This window comes from Durio zibethinus, chromosome 5, assembly GCF_047325235.1.
Source record: "Durio zibethinus cultivar Kanyao isolate XHJ-2024 chromosome 5, ASM4732523v1, whole genome shotgun sequence".
Classification (NCBI taxonomy): Eukaryota; Viridiplantae; Streptophyta; class Magnoliopsida; order Malvales; family Malvaceae; genus Durio; species Durio zibethinus.
This window is the reverse complement of record NC_143166.1, coordinates 1,874,583-1,893,982: the sequence shown is the minus strand read 5'-3', so window position 1 is coordinate 1,893,982 and position 19,400 is coordinate 1,874,583. Positions and strand designations below refer to the sequence as shown.

The 19,400-nt window shown below is 26.4% G+C and overlaps 1 pseudogene; it reads right to left on the bottom strand.

Annotated features, from left to right (window-relative positions):
- Positions 1-4,800: 4,800 nt before the first annotated feature.
- LOC149518648 (receptor-like protein kinase FERONIA) overlaps positions 4,801-19,400 on the bottom strand; it is a 51,083-nt pseudogene continuing 36,483 nt past the window's right edge.

Sequence of the window (19,400 nt, the reverse complement as noted above, 5' to 3'; positions counted from 1 at the left end):
ATCATTTATTTGTATATATCCAAAAAAGTAATCACAATTTATGTTAGAAAATATAATTTGTAAATGAAAGAAAGAACGAAGAAAAAGTTCAAGTATAAATAACTTAAAAAATATGAGTAAATGTTCTTAATTTACTATCAATGATTTAGCAAATAATAATAAGTTAAAATAATAACTTTTTTATATTAATGCAAATATTAAAACTAAATTAAATAAATATATACAAATATATATTAAGTCAATATTTTTAAAATATTCTTTAAGGTTTTTAGTTTGTGATAAAATAGTACACATTAAGATAAATTTTATTGATGATTTCATTAAATTATTAGTGTATGTGTTTTCTAAATTGTTAACGAAGTATAATTACATATAAAATATTAAAACTTTTAAAATGTTCTATCACTAATGGAAATAATAAATTTTGTCTTATGTTTCTATTTTTAAATATATAATTTTATTTAAAAATTTTGTTAAATATATGATAAAAGTAATGAAAACAAACGTACTAAATAAAATTTATAAAAATTAAATTGACAATAATTTTAAACTATTCAATTAACAATAATTATCTTCGCATTCTTCATAAAAAATTTCTTCTAACAAACAAAATATAATATATTTTTAATTATTACTTCATTCCTCTTACCATCATTCAAAATGACTTTTTTAATATTTTGATACTAATGAACTTCTCTATTCGAAAAAACTAAAAATATATTGTAAGGGATCATAACAATCTAACTAATATTTAAATCTATGTTGTCTTCCTAAATAAGTATGAATTACGATATCTCTTTTACATGAAATATTTGAATTGTTTTCCTCATTTCATATAGCAACAACTTGATCAACAAATAAGCAATTATAAACTCATTGATTTAAATTAATAGTTTTGTAATATAAATTTAAAATTCTCAAAAGATAATATATTTTTAATCTCTGTAAAACTTGAACATAAAAATTTTCTTCTTGAATTATTTTTAGTATCTCCATCATTTTTGCAATTAATTAAATTTTTATTGTATTGTACTTTCATTCTATTTTGAAATTTATTATCGATGTCATAAAAGTATAGTTCAAAGAATATGAATTAATTAATTCAAAATTCAAATTGAGTATAAATAAATTTTTACTCATTTTAAATTTTAATTTAATTAAAAATAATATAATATACGTAATTATAAAAATGAACTAATTTAACTCAATTTCAATTGATTTTTAAAAGTAACAACTTAATATTTATTTAAAACCCAAAATGATTGAACATAACCATAATCCAAATTGATATAGTAACCCAATGAAAATCCAATTTTTCTTATTCATCTTTTGTAACAATTTAAAAGTTCTTTATTTAAGTTTTTTTCTTTTTCCATTCATCTTCAATGTCTTATTTTTATTGTTTTTGTGGTTGAATTAGTTGAAGTATAAACCAATTATTAAGTCAAATTTGCATAGTTGCATAAATGAATAATTGAGTACTCTATGAATAAAAGTATATAATAAAACTTGACTCAACCCAATTGGTTGTTGATCCTATATCTAAAATCTAACTTGAAAGAATGAAAAGTAAAAATTCAAAATGACTGAAGTACTAAATATACAATTAAATAAAGATTTATCAAATGAATTTTACTAATAAATGCTCTTTTATCACTTTTATGTTTAGTTAAATTTTAATTTATAATAATATTTTTATAGTAAATGTAATGTGATAATTAATTTGATGAATTTCAATTCTTTGAACAAATATTACCTAATATGACAATCTTAAAATTTTGTATATCACAATGAATATTCTTCAACTAACATAAAAAAGAAAATAAAGGAGTATACAATGTTTTTCTAAATAAAAGAGTTTCACATTAATCCTAAAGAAATTTGAAATTAATACATTTGTGTATTTTTTATTTAATCATATAATACTAATCTTCTTTGTCATATGAAAAAGATAGAGTTATGCATAATCAATTAATCTTTTATTTCATTTTTCTACTTAGGATAATTTTGGATTGGTGCTTCCATCAATTGAATGTCATTGTACATTATATAAATTGAAAGCTTAATTTTTCTTTTATTTAAAAAATTTTATTATGCATAAATTTTTATTAAATAAAAATATTAAAAATACATAATTTTTAATATTAACAACATAGATACATACTTATTATATACTACTTATACAATTTATAATGATTTTATTGTCAGTATTAACAACATAAATTTTTATGAATGAATATAACTTTGACATAAACACATTCAAAAGCCAATTCCAATGAATTTTGTTGAAATAATTCTCCAAAAATAATTAATTTTACTTCACTTGATATTTTTTTTACTTAGAATAATTCACATTAGGTCGTTCAATTACCTAGATTACAAAAAAAGTGAGTAATTTAATATAATTAAGAAATTTTAAATAATCTTTAGATATCAATCTTGAGATATAAATTAATCATACATGTGCATATTAAGATAAAAGTTAAAAGAAAATTAAATTAATTATTATTTCGATCATAGTAAATAATCCTTATAGCAATTTGACGGAACCAATCTTGAGTTACTTGCAATTCCACCACCTCCTGAATCATCTAATTTTACAAGTAAAAAGTTCAATAAAAAAGTTCAATGAATCACATATTGCTAATTATTAATAGAGGGGTACATTTTATTTGCATTTAATTTAATATTAGTTTTATTCTTGGGAATAACAATTACAAAATTCTAGAGAAAAAAAAAGAAAAATTAATTATAGGGGTCAAACTAAACTGTAAAAATAATATATTAAAAAAATTATTTTTAAGAACTAAAAATATTTAATTATGTTATCAATAATCAAATGATCAATTCAAAAAACATATAAATAACAAAATCATTAACATACATATATAAGTAATATATTAAAACAAAAAATTTGAAAGACAAAAAATAAAAAAAATAAATATACTTAAATGACTTAATTATGATTATCTTTAATGAATTTATTTATCAACATTAACTACCTATAGAATTATTTTGACAACAAGTAAAACTACAAATTCCATATAATAGCTTTATTCTTATGCATGTTAAACTTTGATCTCATTCTATTTGTATCTTTATTTAATGTGAAAAATTATTATACTTATAAAAAAAGGAGGTAATTAAAAAAAGTCATTTAAATTAAAATTTATAAAAAATTACTAATGATATTGTTATCAATCACTTTTAATATTTTGAGAATTAAAATCATCTATATATATTATTGTTAGTCAATCATTTTTAACACCTTTTTAGTCTAATAATAAAAAGAGTTTATAATAAAAAATACATTTAAATTAAAATTTATAAAAACATTTACTAAAGATATTTTAGCTAATCACTTTTAACACTTTTGAAATTAAAATTTTAAGTAATTTAATTTCACATAAAATCTATTTTTAATTTTAGTTGATTTAAACTAAACCTAAATAAATTGATAAAACTTTATATATGTAAAGATAAATTTGTTAATTTAAAAATTTATAGAAATATTTAAGTCAACAACTATTAACACTTTTAAAGTTTATATTTTTATATATAGATGATATAATCAACCAAAATCTATCTGCAGAAGAAATCGTAATCATACCCAATTCATTGAACAAGAAAAGAAAGTAAAAAATTAGTCATATCTTCCAATCACCTAGAAAATGTCCTGCATCAAAAGGTTATAAGACAAACAATAACCAACATTTGACAATTCATACTTAACCTTAATATAATCTTCTAATCACCTTCAATCCAATTCTTGCTTTTTATTTAGAGTTTCTAAGGATCCATTGATAAAACGATCATGGCAATGTAATGAAAATCTGCTTATCGAACTCCCAAATGAACTGTTAGCCCATGACTTGTTGTAGCTTGCATCATTATGACATGGATAATGTTCCATCCATATTGTGGAAAGGCATAAAAATGTAGCATAATAATGATACAAAATACTTGCATAATTGATTGTTTTCGATTATGTTTAATTTATCCTTTTAGTTTTTTTTTTTTTACAAAAATCTTTTTAAATTTTCACTAACCAAAAAATGCAAGACTATAATGAAATGACATATTGAGGACATCTCATCATTAGATTATTTTGGCCAATCAAAGAATCAAGGTACCAATTTTATTTGAAAAATGGTCCTCCAAACAAAAAAAAGAGTTTACTTTAGTTCATCATTAATACTTAATAAGAAAATAAAATAATTAGTTAATATTTTAATTTAAGAAAGAAAATTAATTAAGGAAAGTTTATTTTAATAATTAAAAACTTTAGTGTTAATAAAAAATAAAACTAATCATTTTTTTAATTTAATAAAAAATCATTAATTAAGGATAAAATAATTAGCTTAACAAATTATCAAGGACATATATGTCTATAGCATTATGAAGAATGTGTAATAGTGGGTTGGGTTGGATTGGAGCAGCTTGATAAAATTGAGAGGATGGAAATAGCAAATATGCTATTGGTAAACTGCATAATTGATAATGGAGGCTATTATACAAAAACTTCCTATAAAATATCACCTCACTTGGCATGTTAGAGAATTTCAAAAGAATTTAATCACTTTGATTTTATTTTAAAATTATTTTCATTTAATTAGATATAAAAAATGATTATTTATAAGTGGATTCTGATTGACTGGATCTTGATCTATGTGATTTTAGTAAATCTTCAATTAAAATTTTTAACCAATTAAATATTTAATTTAATTGATTAAAACATTTTCACCGAATTTGGACATGTGCATGCATCTTACCAATTTTATTGTAGCATTCAGATTCTATTATAATTTGTACAATATGTATCCCAAATATCAATGCTCTGCTACTGCTATCACTATTTGGTCATGCATCTTTGATTTGGATATTAACATCAGCCTTTTCCTGCAACAGCAATGCTTGTTCGAGTTTACAGAGCACATCACTTATTGATGGTCGATCTATTGGCCTACTGGCTAGGCACCTTACTGTAATGTCCACTAATGTGGTAAGGCACTCGGACATGATCTTTCCTCTTAGGTATGTTTCAATCAAGACATCAATTTTTTCACTTCGATAGCAATGAACAACCCATCTAGCCAATCTTACGTTCGACTGATCATCCTCTTCTGACTCAGGATTAACAGTTGGTCTTGCACACAAGACTTTTGTTAAAAAATTTAAGAAAATAGAAATAATAAGAAAGAATAAAATATGATTTTGAGTCGTAAAGAACACTATCTTAAAGGCAATTATACCTATAGGATACAACAAAGCCTTAAAAACTCTCTAAATCAGAAGTAGTGAAATTAGTCAGGCAAAAAGATCTATTTATAACAAATGAACAGTCACTAATCAAGCCATTTAAAAAAGTCATGATATTCTGTATAGTTATATTTTCTTGCTGAAATAAACTTTATTTAAATAGTCATGTTTTCTTGTTTAGACATATTTATTCAAAATTAGTAATATTTTGAAATAAATAAAATTTAAAAAATTTAAAAATTAAATCTATTTGCCAAACAAACCCAAGTGCCCTAAGTGCCCAAGTGCCCATTTTTTACTTTTAAAATTGTCTGACTTGGCCCACTCCAACATTTAGCTCAATTACTTAAATAATATAAGTAATCTCTTTTAAACCACATATAAATAATCTTTTTACTCAATGTGGGATACACTACATTCTAAATTACTAACAATCCCCCACTGGTTTGGAATGTAGGTGCTTAATTTTTAACCTTTCACACAAATAAATATTATGAATACAAGAAAGTATCTTTTAATTGAAACCTTCAATTAGCATATATACCTTAAAATTCTAACAAAGTTGATGGCATCCACAGATTAAACCTTAACTCTTAGTGTTAAAATTGAAGATATAACATATATAATACTTATTTAATATTTTGTCAGAGGTTTATAACCGCTTTAGCACTATTATAGCCATGTGCTTATCCTTATTTATAAACATTTACAAGAAAGTTTCCAATTTTCTTGTTGAAGCGGCACCACTTTTATGTTTATGTAGGAGAAGTTTCTTATTTATGTCTCTATTGCTATAGACATTTAATTATAAACTCCATTAAGAGTTCAATCTCATCCTTCATTTATGCAATGGCTTATACTAGTATTTCAAATATTTAGAATGGGTTGACTAGTGTTTACAAACACATAATAAAAACTCGTTGTTAACTATTAAACTTTGCAATTAGAGGTTACTAATTCAAAGTTAGGTTCCCATTATTGGTGTCTAAAAGGAATTTTAAACCCATTCCAATTGTGGTGCTTCTTACCAAATTTCTAGGTAGTGCTTTGGTAAGAGGATCTGCTAAGTTGTTAGTAGATTTAACATATATTATGTTAATTATCTCATTTTTTATAATTCTTTGATATAATCATGTTTTAAACTAATATGTCTAGATTTTCTATTATAAATTTCACTATAAGCTCTAGACATAGTAGCTTCACTATCACAGTACAAGGAAATGGCTGTCATTGGTTGTGGCCACAACTCTATATCCATTAATAAATTTTTTAGCCATTTAGCTTCTTTGCTTGTTGTAGCTAAAGCTAGAAATTTAGATTCCATAGTTGAATGTGAAATGCAAGTTTTTTTCTTGGATGCCCAACTAATTGCACCATCTCCAAGGGTAAACATCCATCCTGAAGTGGATTTATTGTCACTTATACTAGTGATCCAACTTGCATATGAATATCCTTCCAAACCAATTGGATCTCCGAAATAAAATAAGCCAAAATCTTTAGTTCTTTTAGGATAACCTAGAACTTTTCCTATGGTTTTCCAATGACTTATACTAGGCTTACTTTTATATCTTGATAGCTTGTAAATAGCAAAAGCTATATCGACCTAGTATAATGCATAGCATACATAATACTTCCAATAACACTAGTATATTCAAGTTGTGCAATTACATAACCTTGATTTTTTTATTAATTTTATACTTGTATCATATGGAGTATTGGCTTCTTTTATATTAAGACACTTAAACTTATTAAGTAGTTTCTCAATATAATAACTTTGATTAAGTACGAAATGCTTGTTATATCTCTTAACTTTAATTTCCAAAATGGTATTAACATCATTTAATCTTTCATTTTGAAGTTAGAAATCAAATATCTTTTGGTTTCATTTATGCCAATTATATTAGTACTAAAAATTAGCATATCATCCACATAAAGACATATTATAACTCCATATTCTTTAGCAAATTTTAAGTAAATACACTTATCCACTCTATTATGTTTAAAACCATTGGCTACTATGGTTGAATCAAACTTTTCATGCCATTGTTTAGGAGCTTGCTTTAGCCCATAAAGAGACTTAATTAATTTACAAACTTTATTCTCATTACTTGGAAGAATAAAACCTTTTAGTTGTTTCATGTATACTTTTTAATTTAGGTCACCATTTAAAAATATTGTTTTAACATCCATTTGATGCACATGTAATTTATAAATAGAAGCCAAAGATATAAGAACTCTAATGGATGTTATTCTAGCTACTGGAACATATGTATCAAAATAATCTATGCCTTTCTTTTGTTTGATACCTTTTGTAACTAATCTTGCTTTAAAGGTTTGTACAAAACCATCTATATTATATTTCTTTCTAAACACCCATTTACATCTTATCGGTTTAAAACCTGAAGGTAAATCTACCAAAACCCATGTATTATTGGACATGATTGAGTCCATTTCATCATTAATAGCTTTTTTCCAAAAAGCAACATCTCTTGAAGTCATAGCTTTATTAAATGTTTTAGGGCCTTCATCTATATTTAGTAGAATTCATGTTTTCTTAAGCATTTTGGTTCTATTTCCTTCTACTAGAAATACTATAGAATTTGGAGAAACAAAATCAGAAGGTAAAATATTCTCTTTTCTAGTTCTTTTGCTCTTTCTAAGTTCAACAAAATCATTACTTTCTTTTCTTTTATTTCTAGTCATAGTCATTTCAATTTGTTTCTCCATATCAATTTCAATATCACATATAAACTTATTTTCAAAAAATTCTACATGAATAGATTCGATAATAACATTAATATTTAAATCGTCTATATGCTTTTGAATTCTATGCATAACCAATAAAAATACTTTTAATATCTCTAGGTCATAATTTTGATTTATGAGGAGAGGTATTTTATAAAAGGCAATGCAACCCCACACTTTTAAAATAATCCAAATTTGATTTTCTACCATGATTCCAAAGTTTATATGGTGTCTTTAAGAATTTCTTTGAAAGAATTCTATTATGTATGTGGCATGCTGCTAAAAGTGCTTCTCCCCAAAGATTTAGAGGTAATTTAGCATTTAACAAGATACTATTTACAATATCAACCAAGGTTATATTTTTTCTTTCGGCAAAACCATTTTGTTGGGGTGCATAAGGGACTGTCTTTTGATGAATTATTCCATTATCTTCACAAAAAAGAGAAAATGAATCGAAAAATATTCACCACCCCTATCAATTTGAAGAAATTTGATTTTCAACAACTAATTTATATTATTTGAATTTATCAAAAGCTTCATCATTTCTTCTCATTAGATACACAAAAGTATAATGAGAACTATCATCTATAAATGTTATAAAATACTTTTTTCCTTCTCTTGTTAATAAGCCATTTAACTCACAAATATCAAAATGTATGAGTTTTAATAATTCTATATTTCTTTCAGTTTTAGGAAAAGGTTTATTAGTCATTTTTGCTTTGACACAGATTTCACATCTAATGTCATGATTTTTTTGGTATGTTACATAACTATCCTAAGTCATATGATTCATATTTTTATAATTTAAATGTCCTAACTAGTATGCCATAAAAAAGAAGAATGCTCAACAATATAAGCAGAAACATTATTTATTTCATTAATGCTTAGTTTAAACATACCATCATTGGAATATCCTTTTCCAATGAATACACCATTTTTGGACACTATAACTTTATCATACTCTATTACAATATTAAAGCCTTTCTTACATAATAGATTTACAGATACAAAGTTCTTTCTAATCTCAGGAACATGAAAAACATTAAGTAAAGTTAGTTTTTGTCTTAAGGTGAATTTCAATTCAATTGTTCCTTTTCCAATCACTTTGGTAGGAACATGATTTCCTATAATGATGTTTTCTGGTCTCTTGCATTCTTCATAAGTCTTGAACTATTCTTCATGAATTGTTGCACCAAAATCTAGCCACCAATTAGATGACTTATTTGTAGTGGCCATATGAACTTCAATGATCATTCCAATTTATATGTCAGTCACTATTGCAACAAGTTTATTAATTTCTTGCTCAAGTAGATTTGCCTTGCTTTCAAAACTGGAACCAATCTTAATTCCAACATTTTTAAATCTGCAATCTTTAATCAAATGTCCTTTCTTTTCACAATTGAAACACATTTTATTCTTATGGATTTCTTAAATCCATTCTTCTTGACTTTAAAAATGTTTTGAAATTTATCAAAAGACTTGTGGGTTTTTTAGAATTTTGTCCACTCATATAATTCACGTTGGAACCTCTAAGAAATAGTGCATCTCTTGCACGATTTTTTGCTTTAATTTGTATGTGAGTCTGAAATTCTTCAATAGTGAAAATATCTATTGAATGCAGAACTTTCTTCTTATATTCATTCCAAGAAGGAGGAAGTTTTGACAAAATAGCTCTGACTTGAAGTGAATCAGGAACCTTTATTTCTAGCTCCCTTAACTTAGAAAACAAAATTTGTCACTAGTGCACTTGGTCCATGATTGGTTTGTCATCAGTTATTGAAAATTCAAAGTATTTCAAAGCCAAAAACTTATCCTTACCTTTCTTTTTGTTCATGTATTTGTGTTCAAGAGTAGTCCATATCTCTTTTGGTGTTTTCATATTTCTATATAGGTCATATAGACGATCAGATAATGAATTCAAAATATAACCTCGACAGACTCGTTCATCTTATTCATGTTTGCTTTTTGTTGCCTTAACAACATCAGAATCTTTAAAAGTTTATTTTGAAATTGGTTCCAAATTTAGATCAAGTACATAAAACATCTTCAATGCAGCTCTTTTTTTTTTTTGTTATAACGTTTAGGTTGAGAAAAACTACTTATTAGACACAAAAATTATGGAATCAGCATCAATCTTTTTTACCTAAGTGTGATTTGCCACCTACATGAATCTATCCTTTGTAAGTTATCATAAGCCTAAACTATAGGTTCCTAAAAAGAATAGGTTCTTGTCTACATCAACTGAACTAAAGTTTGGGAGTCAATTACATGCAGGAAAAGTATTAGCACCCCTTTGTACCCAAAATTGGTACCAAATTAATTATGTGTTATCTAAATTAAACCATAACCAAAGATGATTTTATCATGCAAATCAAACAATTCTAATCTTTTTATTTATTTACAAAACATGGTGATACAAAAATTCTATAACAAATATCAAGTAATTATGCAATAAATATTAAATCATACCATGCAAAAATTATCATGCAAATATATTATAAAGCATACTAAACATCATGTAATAATATCATGCCTAGATGATACTAAAATATTCTTGCAAGAATGTCATGCAAATATATTAATTATCTTGCAATAATAACAATCATGTAAATATATAATATCATGGAATAATATAAAACACCATATAGATATATTAATAACCATTCAAGCAAATATATAATCATGTCATCAAATATAATCACACATATATATTAGTAATTATGTATAATCATGCAATTATGCACACAATAAATATAGAAACATGCAATTAAATATAATTCAAATATAATATTAATCATACAATAACATAAAATATTATATCATGCAATAAATATAAAATCATGCAATAATAATAATAAATAACTATGCAAACAAATATATTAATAATCCTACAATCGCATAAATAAATAAATTAATAATCATGCAATTAAATATATAATCATGCAATTAACAATGTAAATCATGCAAATAAACATACAATTAAATATATAATCATGCAATCACACAAATAAATAAATTAATAATCATGTAAATAAGCATACAATTAAATATATAATCATGCAATCACACAAATAAATAAATTAATAATCATGTAAATAAGCATGCAATTAAATATATAATCATGCAATTAGAAATATATAAACCATGCAAATAAATAAAAGAAAAATAAGAGTAAACAATAAATATTATAAAAGTTATGCAAAAATCACAAAAAAAAAATGAAAGCAAATATTACCTCAATAAATCACAGGTTCCAACAATTTTTTGCTTTTCAAAAATTGATATTTCCTACTATAAATTTTAGCTTTCCTTCTAAAAACTCTAACTAGATCTTCTTGCAAAATTTTTTTCTTGATTGCTTTTTCCTTGTTGGTTCAAAACTTTGCCCAAATTTTTTCTCTTTTTCAATGATATTTGTTTGATCTTAAAGTGAATTGCTGTGAGACCCTCATTTTGATATTAGATTCAAGGTCCTTCTATAAAGATTAAATCCCTTTCGATTTGGAAGAAATTAATTCAACCGAATCTAGGATTTCACTATAAATTTTATTCTTTGTGTAATCTTTCCTTTTTCAATAGATTAAGCCCCAAGTCTTTCCAAAATTATTCAACTATTAAAGTTAAAATTTGAGATAGAATTCAAGAGTTGAATTGACTCCAAGAGTTGAATTAAATCCAAGATTTTCTATGCAAAATCCCACTTTTTTTTTTATTTTTATTCTTTTGAAATTTTTTTTTTACTAATTGACTTTGACTTTTTTAACTAAAAAAATAAAAAATAAACCAAAAATTAAACTAAAAAAATTAAAATACAAATAAAATTTAGGGCTTAATCTTTGGGCCTAAAATTTACTTTTCCAATTAAGGCTCAATTACATAATCAAAATTAAAAATTGAAATCAAATGAATTTCAAAAAATCTCTAGACAAAATAGGGTGTCAACAGTTATACCTTTTTATACATTTTCTGTGAAATAGGAATTGTACAAAGACAAAAGACATCCATGTTGTTCGGGTCAAGAAAAATTGAAAAAAAAATTGCAAAAGCTCCTCCTGAGAGGTTTGAAACTTTTTTTCTTTTTTTTGAAAAATGCTCCTCACAACTAAGGTTTTTAAACTTTTGAAAAATAAAATGCTCATTTACAACGGAGGCTTTGAAACTTTGAAAAATAAAATATTCTACCACAACTAAAGTTTTGAATGAAAAGATTTTCTACAATTCTCAAATTCAATTTCAAGATTCAAACTTTAATTTTTCTTCCTTTTAAACATGCATAATGTAGGGGATGAATATGATAAACACAATGTATGCATGCAATGAATGCATGAGCCAAAGATTTTTTAAAATTCCATCTTAATTTCATAGCTTAAACTTTGATCTTTCTTTTCCAAACATGAAGTGCATAAGTGCAATAAATAAGATGATATATGCAACATGTAATGAATGTAGTGAATACAACACATGAATGGAAAATTCCTATGCAATTTCAAACTTTAAACTTTTGTTTCTTTTCCAAATATGCATGATGAATGCCATAAATGAGTGTCATATTCTCAATATGATGCATGCATGTAATGCATGTGATGAATGCAATGTATGCTATGCAATTCATTTTCAATTATGGTAAATCCAGGAGTTATCAAAACTCTTGATTTATATTTTGACTCATTTTAACTCATCAACACTTACGGTTTTTAACATGAGCTATTATGCATTATTAAGTAGTCTTATCCATTATATCATCTAAATCCAAAGTTTTCTTATTTTAATGGGATCTCAAGACTCTTTTTTATGTCTTCTTTTCAGCTTTTCATCATGTTTTTCTTCAAATTCTTTGAAATTGGCTAGCAACTGTATCAACTAATTTGTGATCCAAAATTCTTCTTCATTAGCTTTATCATTTGATTTCAACATTTGAAATGTTTCTTTTCATTTGTAAGCAACAAAGATTAAAATCATTTTAAACTTCTTTCATTTTTCACATTTCATTTTTAATATGCCTTAGTCACTTAAAAATAATGCAAGGATATTTCATAATAGTTCTTTATTCATTCATCATTATTTCAATTCAATACCAAATGTAACCCAACACATTTCTTTAATTCATCATGGGAAGAAATAAATGGTGAAGAACAAGAAAAATCAAAGAAAGGGTATTCATTATAAGAATAAGTCTGGTAAAGAATAAATAGGCAAAGAAATCATTTCAGAATGAATCATCAAGATAAACACTAGCAAGGATACATAACATCTAAGATAATGAATATTCAGACAATTCTAGACAAATTAATTTTAAATTTTTTTCCAAAGCTCATTCCATTGATATTCTTAATATTTCATCAATTCAAGCATTATCCCTATTTCTTGAGGATCTTTATCAAGGCTATTTTCCTAAGTTTCTTTTTCATTACTTAAATTGCCCTTTTAGGATTTTAGTTGAAGTCTTCCTTTTTTCTTTGTTTTTTTGTTTTTGCTTTTTTTTTTTGCACATCTATCACATCTTTTCCTTCTCATTTTCCCTTTTCTTTTAATCTAGCAGTGACATCTCAATCAAAATTTCCAACAATCCCATGATAAGTTTATCTTAGTTCAATTCATGACACTCTACTTCGACCTTTCACATTCGATCCAATTGGACTTTTAAGAGATGTAACATAGGCTAAGGTGAGAGGATTATAAAAAAAAAAGATATAATAGGCCCAAAATTAGTTCAAAAGGTTATAAATAAAAGGATCATTTTTTATCATATGATGCAACTTGGTTTTTTGCCCCATTCTTCATTAGTTCTCTCTTTTTCTTTTTTCTTTCTTTTCTTTACATTTTTTTTATTTGCATTTTTCATCTTTTTTCAAGAAAGATCTGAGCACCAAAGAGGTTTTTTGTTTTGTCCTTGAAATTAATAAAGATCTTCACATTCTTTTTTCTTTGTTTTTTTCTTTATGATCAAACCTTTTCAAACTTTGCTCTCTAATGTAGAGGGTGATCTTTAGTTAAGGTTTTTTGAAAAAAAATTCAATAAGCTTAAATGAGATAACAAATGGATAATTTTACTCTTTGCGTGAAGGGTAGAAGAAAGATGGTCATTTCTCATTTCAAATATAAATACTCTCAAGGAAGAACATTTATTGATTAAGAGCAAACTTTGAGTGAATCATCATAAGAAAACCACATACCACATCACTTCAGTCTACAAATGAGCAAAATCTCATGCTAGTTTCATTTCATGAAACCTATTCTCTTTTACTTTAATGCTCCCAACAGATTAAAAGTCTCAATTTATCAATTCCATCAATATGAATAATTATTTCAAAATCGAATCCTAAATTATTGTCATGATTGTTTGAACATTCATTATTTAAAAGATAGGAATAGGTGAAATATGAAAGGCATGTATGTAAAAGCAATGGAACAACAAAAAAATGTAATGAAAATGCATCTATCACTTATTGAAACGATGAAAGATAAATAAAAGGTTGAGATAAAATAGTCAAATGTTACAAAATTACATTATTTCTTAAAGCTCTTAAGGTGATAGACATTTATAAAAACTCTTTCAAAATTATGCCCCACTGTGGTTAAGTAAAGGGTTCTTGATAACACATGTCTTTACTTCTTGATCAAAATTCACCAATTCATTTTTTTACCAAACTTTGCATTTTATATTTTAATGCTATGTAATTTTCTATAGAATGGCCAGCAATTACAATTAGCATTAGCATCATACCACTCATTAGCATCATAAATTGGTATGACTAAGTAGTTTTTAATGAGTTAAGGGAGTAGCTCAGTGTATGTCATAGGAATTGGATCTATAAAAGCTTTTTCTCTTTTCACCTGATTTTTAGGTTAAGCAACTGACCAAGAGTTAGATGACTATATGACTAGTTCACAAGTATAAAGACTTAGGGAAACATTATTGATGGTTGGGTAGTAAGGTTTGTACATCAGGTAAGGATAATATGGAGTGAAGGCTCCAATTTGTTGCCCCTCATGAATTAAAGCTTGAGCATCTCTTTCTTTCTTTTTTAGCACTACCCATTTATTTGCATCACCACCTTCAAGTTTTTCATTCTTGATGGCATTTTCAATGATATTTCAGAAATTACCTTATCATTGAAATTTTTAGTAGCATTTTCAATCCTTATTTTATAGTAGGGAGTCTTGAAAGTATTGACAAATAAGATTGTGATCTCATTTTCAATGATGGTGGTTGAACTTGGACAACAATATCCCTTTATCTTTGGGCATATTCTTTGAAACTTTCAGTATCTTTCTTTTTCATTCTTTGTAGAGACATGTGATTTAGTGTTAGATCTATAATGTGTTTGTATTGTGTAATGAAAGTCCTTACAAGTTTTCTCCACCCATGAATGTGAGATTTATGTAGTTGCCCATGCCACTTAATAGATAAACTAGTAAGACTGTTTTGAAAAACATGGATGAACAACTTTTTATTATGAGCATATGTAACCATCTTGCGATAATACATCATAATATGTGAAATAGGGCATTCGGTCCCATCAAACTTTTTAAACTTAAGCACTTTAAACTTTGGTGGAATCATGACACCAGGAACCAAGCATAATCTAATAGCATCTGTCATAACATCTAGATCCGAGGATCTATCGCTAGACATTGACTTAAGGGAGTCGCTGTCAATCTTTTTTATCTAGGTGCGATTGGTCACCTAAAGAATTTGTCCTTTCAGGGAACACCTAAGTTTAAGGGTCCCTAAAATAATAGGTTCAGGTCTACTAACCAGAACAGGGTTCGAGAGTTCGGTTACGTGTGAGGAATGTTATAGCACCCTCACAACGCCCATCAAGAGATGGTACCAGCTTAAATTTGTGTCATCCAATGAGCCTTAAAATTTTATCAAGTAATTAATTATTGAAAATTATTCTCAATTGACTCTAATACTTTTAGTAGAAAATTGAGAAAATTCCCTCACCTCAAGAGTATGCAAGAAAACTACTGTTTCACTTGCAGAGGTTCTATCGTCGGATTATTTAACATTAAATAAAAAAGAAAAAAATGATTGTTTTTGTGCAGGAAAAATTGATACTTTCAACTTTTCCCCAAAAATATTTTTTTTTGGAAATTTATTTTTAAGGAAAATTGATACTTTCAACTTTTCCTCAAAAATTGATTTTTTGAAATTTTTTTTTAAGAAAAATTGATATTTTCAACTTTTCCCCAAAATTTTTTTTTTTGGAAATTTATTTTTAAGGAAAATTGATACTTTCAACTTTTCCCCAAAAATATTTTTTTGGAAACTTTGATTTTCAAGGAAAATTGATACTTTCAACTCTTCCTCAAAGCCCTTTTTTTGAAATTTTATTTTCAAGAAAAATTGATACTTTCAACTTTTCCCCAAAAATATTTTTTGGAATTTATTTTTAAGAAAAATTGATACTTTTAACTTTTCCTCAAAAACCCTTTTTTTTGAAATTTTATTTTAAAAAAAAAAATACTTTCAACTTTTCCCCAAAAATTTTTTTTGGAAATTTATTTTTAAAGAAAATTGATACTTTCAACTATTTCCCAAAAATATTTTTTTGATTTTTAATAAAAGTGAAAATAAATAAAAAAAAATAAAGAAGTGTAAAATAAAAATAAAAATAAAATAAAGATAAAAAGAATATTAAATAAACATAATCTAATAAATAAACAAATAAATAAAAAAAATTAAAAAAAAACTAGAGCGGCTCGGAGTACAGCTCGGCTCGGCTCAAAGAAGAGAAACGGCTCGAAAAAGCGGTTTAGGACCCCGACTCGACTCGGTTATCGGCTCGGAGGGGGGAGACACTCACGGGTCAAGAAGTGGGTCGATGCTCGGGTCGGGTTGGATCTCGGTAAAACGCGCGGATCCTCTAGGTCACTTAAGGCAAAAACGACGTCGTTTTGGAAAGGTCTAAAGGGTCTTCCCTTTGTTTTCAGTAGAAAGCTTCTCCCCTCTCTCTCTTCTTCTTTTTTTCTCTCGCTTCTCTTTAAAAGGCCGAAGAACTCCGGTTGAATGTTCATCAGATTCTGGAAAATTTCACCAAAATTTGAGTTTTTCGCCGGAAGTTGGCCAAAAATTGGCTGGAAAGTTGGTTAGTTTTTGGGATCATTCGTCGAAAACTGGGCAGCTCGTTGAAAACTTCAAAGTTGGCCGAAATTTTCATCGAAAAATGTAACTTTTGCCAGAAAATTCAACCGAAATCTGAAATTTTCCAAAAATTCCTAGAAAAAAAATCACCAAAAATCTTCAAAAAATTTATGCTAATTCTCTGAACACTTCTAAACCTTTTCTTAGCCTTCTATATGCCCCTTTTCTCTCAAATCAATAGCTTTGCTCACTGTTTTTTTTTTTTTTGTGCCCTTTGCTTCTGTGTTCTGTATCTATTTATAGGGATTAATCAGAAGAGTTTCTGATCAATCCCTATTCTTTTTTGGACGGGGATTCAATCTTTGAATCTAATCTGGACTCTTCTGATTGAATTCCAATCCAATTTTCAGTCAGATAAATAAAAAAAAAAGAAAAAATCAAACAAAAATAAATCAGATAAATAAAAAAAAATTAACAGATAAATTAAAATTAAATAACAGATAATTACATAAATATTAACAAAAAAAAAGAAAAAAAAATAATAATAAAGATATATACATATTAATAAATACATAAATACCTAAGATAAAAATAATAATAAAAGAAAAAAAGAAAATATATATACATATATAAAATAATAAAAATAAAAATAAAGATAAAATAAAAATGTAAAATACAAAAAATAAAAATAAAAAATATATATACAGACTTACCCATTTGGATCAGGCCCAATTGATCCGAGCCTGAACCAAATTAGGTGTCTATAGTTGCCCCTCTTTTTATATTTTCTGTGAAACAGAAATTACGCAAAGACGTAGACACCCAATCAAGACTCAACTCAACTCAACATCTTCATTTTTTATTTTTTTGTTTTTGTTTTTTTGTTTTTTTTTTTTTTGCTTTTTGTTTTTTTGACCAAAGCTCTTCTAAGCAGAGGCTCAACGACTTTGAAAAACATAAATGGCTCCTCTAATCAGAAGCTCAACAACTTTGAAAAATAAATTGCTCCTCTAAACAGAGGCATCATGACTTTGAAAAGTAAATTGCTCCTTTAAACAGAGACACCACGACTTTAGGAAAGTAAATTACTCCTCTAAACAGAGGCAACGAAATTTTGAAAAATAAATTGCTCCTCTAAACAGAGGCACCACGACTTTGAAAAGGTAAATTGCTCCTCTAAACAGAGGCACCATGACTTTGAAAAAGTAAATTGCTCCATGAATCTCATGTCCAAAGGAGTTAAAAGTTGTGTTTGAAGGAATTTAAGGAGATTATGCCCAAAGGTCTTATAAATCAACCCTGATACCAAAAAAGATCCTATTTCAAGGATTATGAACTTACCTGACAAGTTTCTTCTCAAAAATATCTTCATATCTATCTTCTTTATGTGGGATGTTGGAACACCCTTGCTTCTTGAATTTATACACTATACTTTCTTGACAATAGTGTATGCTATGCAATGTGCATGAATTTCAATGCATGTTATGCAAATGTTGGCCAATTAATTCCTATTCAATGTATGGTACTCAAGTTTTTCAAGCTTTTTCCTTGGGCATCAAGCCTTTTGATTCTTCAGAGATCCAATTACACTGTTCTTCTAAGATCGAACCAGTGTAGCTCTCAATTATCTTTTCCACTCACATTCTTCCTTGTTCAGTTTCTCAATACTTTGGAATAAGCTTCATCAATGGATCATCACTTGACCATCATTCAATGAATTTTTCAGCACTAACAAATTTTAAAACAAGTTTCATCCACCATCACTGGGTCATTACTCATGGGTGTATCAGTATTAACCATTCCAAAACAAACTTTGTCCACTGATTATTTTCATCATTCAATCATAACTTGCAAGTCATATCGACCAATTCATCCTTGTACTCATCACTTGGTTATACCACTTTTCAAGATTTGCCTCATCATATTCTCCATTTGGTGGCATCATATATCCTTTCAAATCATCTCTTTTAAGTTTCTACCATTTTTTCATTTTGTTACCACCATCATCTTAGATTTCTTTTCAAATGAATGCAAGACTCTTTAAAACACATATTCATTCATTCATTATCATTTCAAATCTTGACAAATACAATGCAATCAAGTATTTTCTCAATTCATTCTAGGGGTGTAACAATAAAAGAACACAAGGTGAATTATGGTAAAGATAATCAATGAAGATCTATTTCGGTACAAAACAAATGGGAAAGGAAATAAATTAGATACATGTCATTGGGATGAATGGTATGTCCAAATGATGAATATTCAGACAATTCTCAACATTAATCTAGAATTCCTTTTTTAAAAA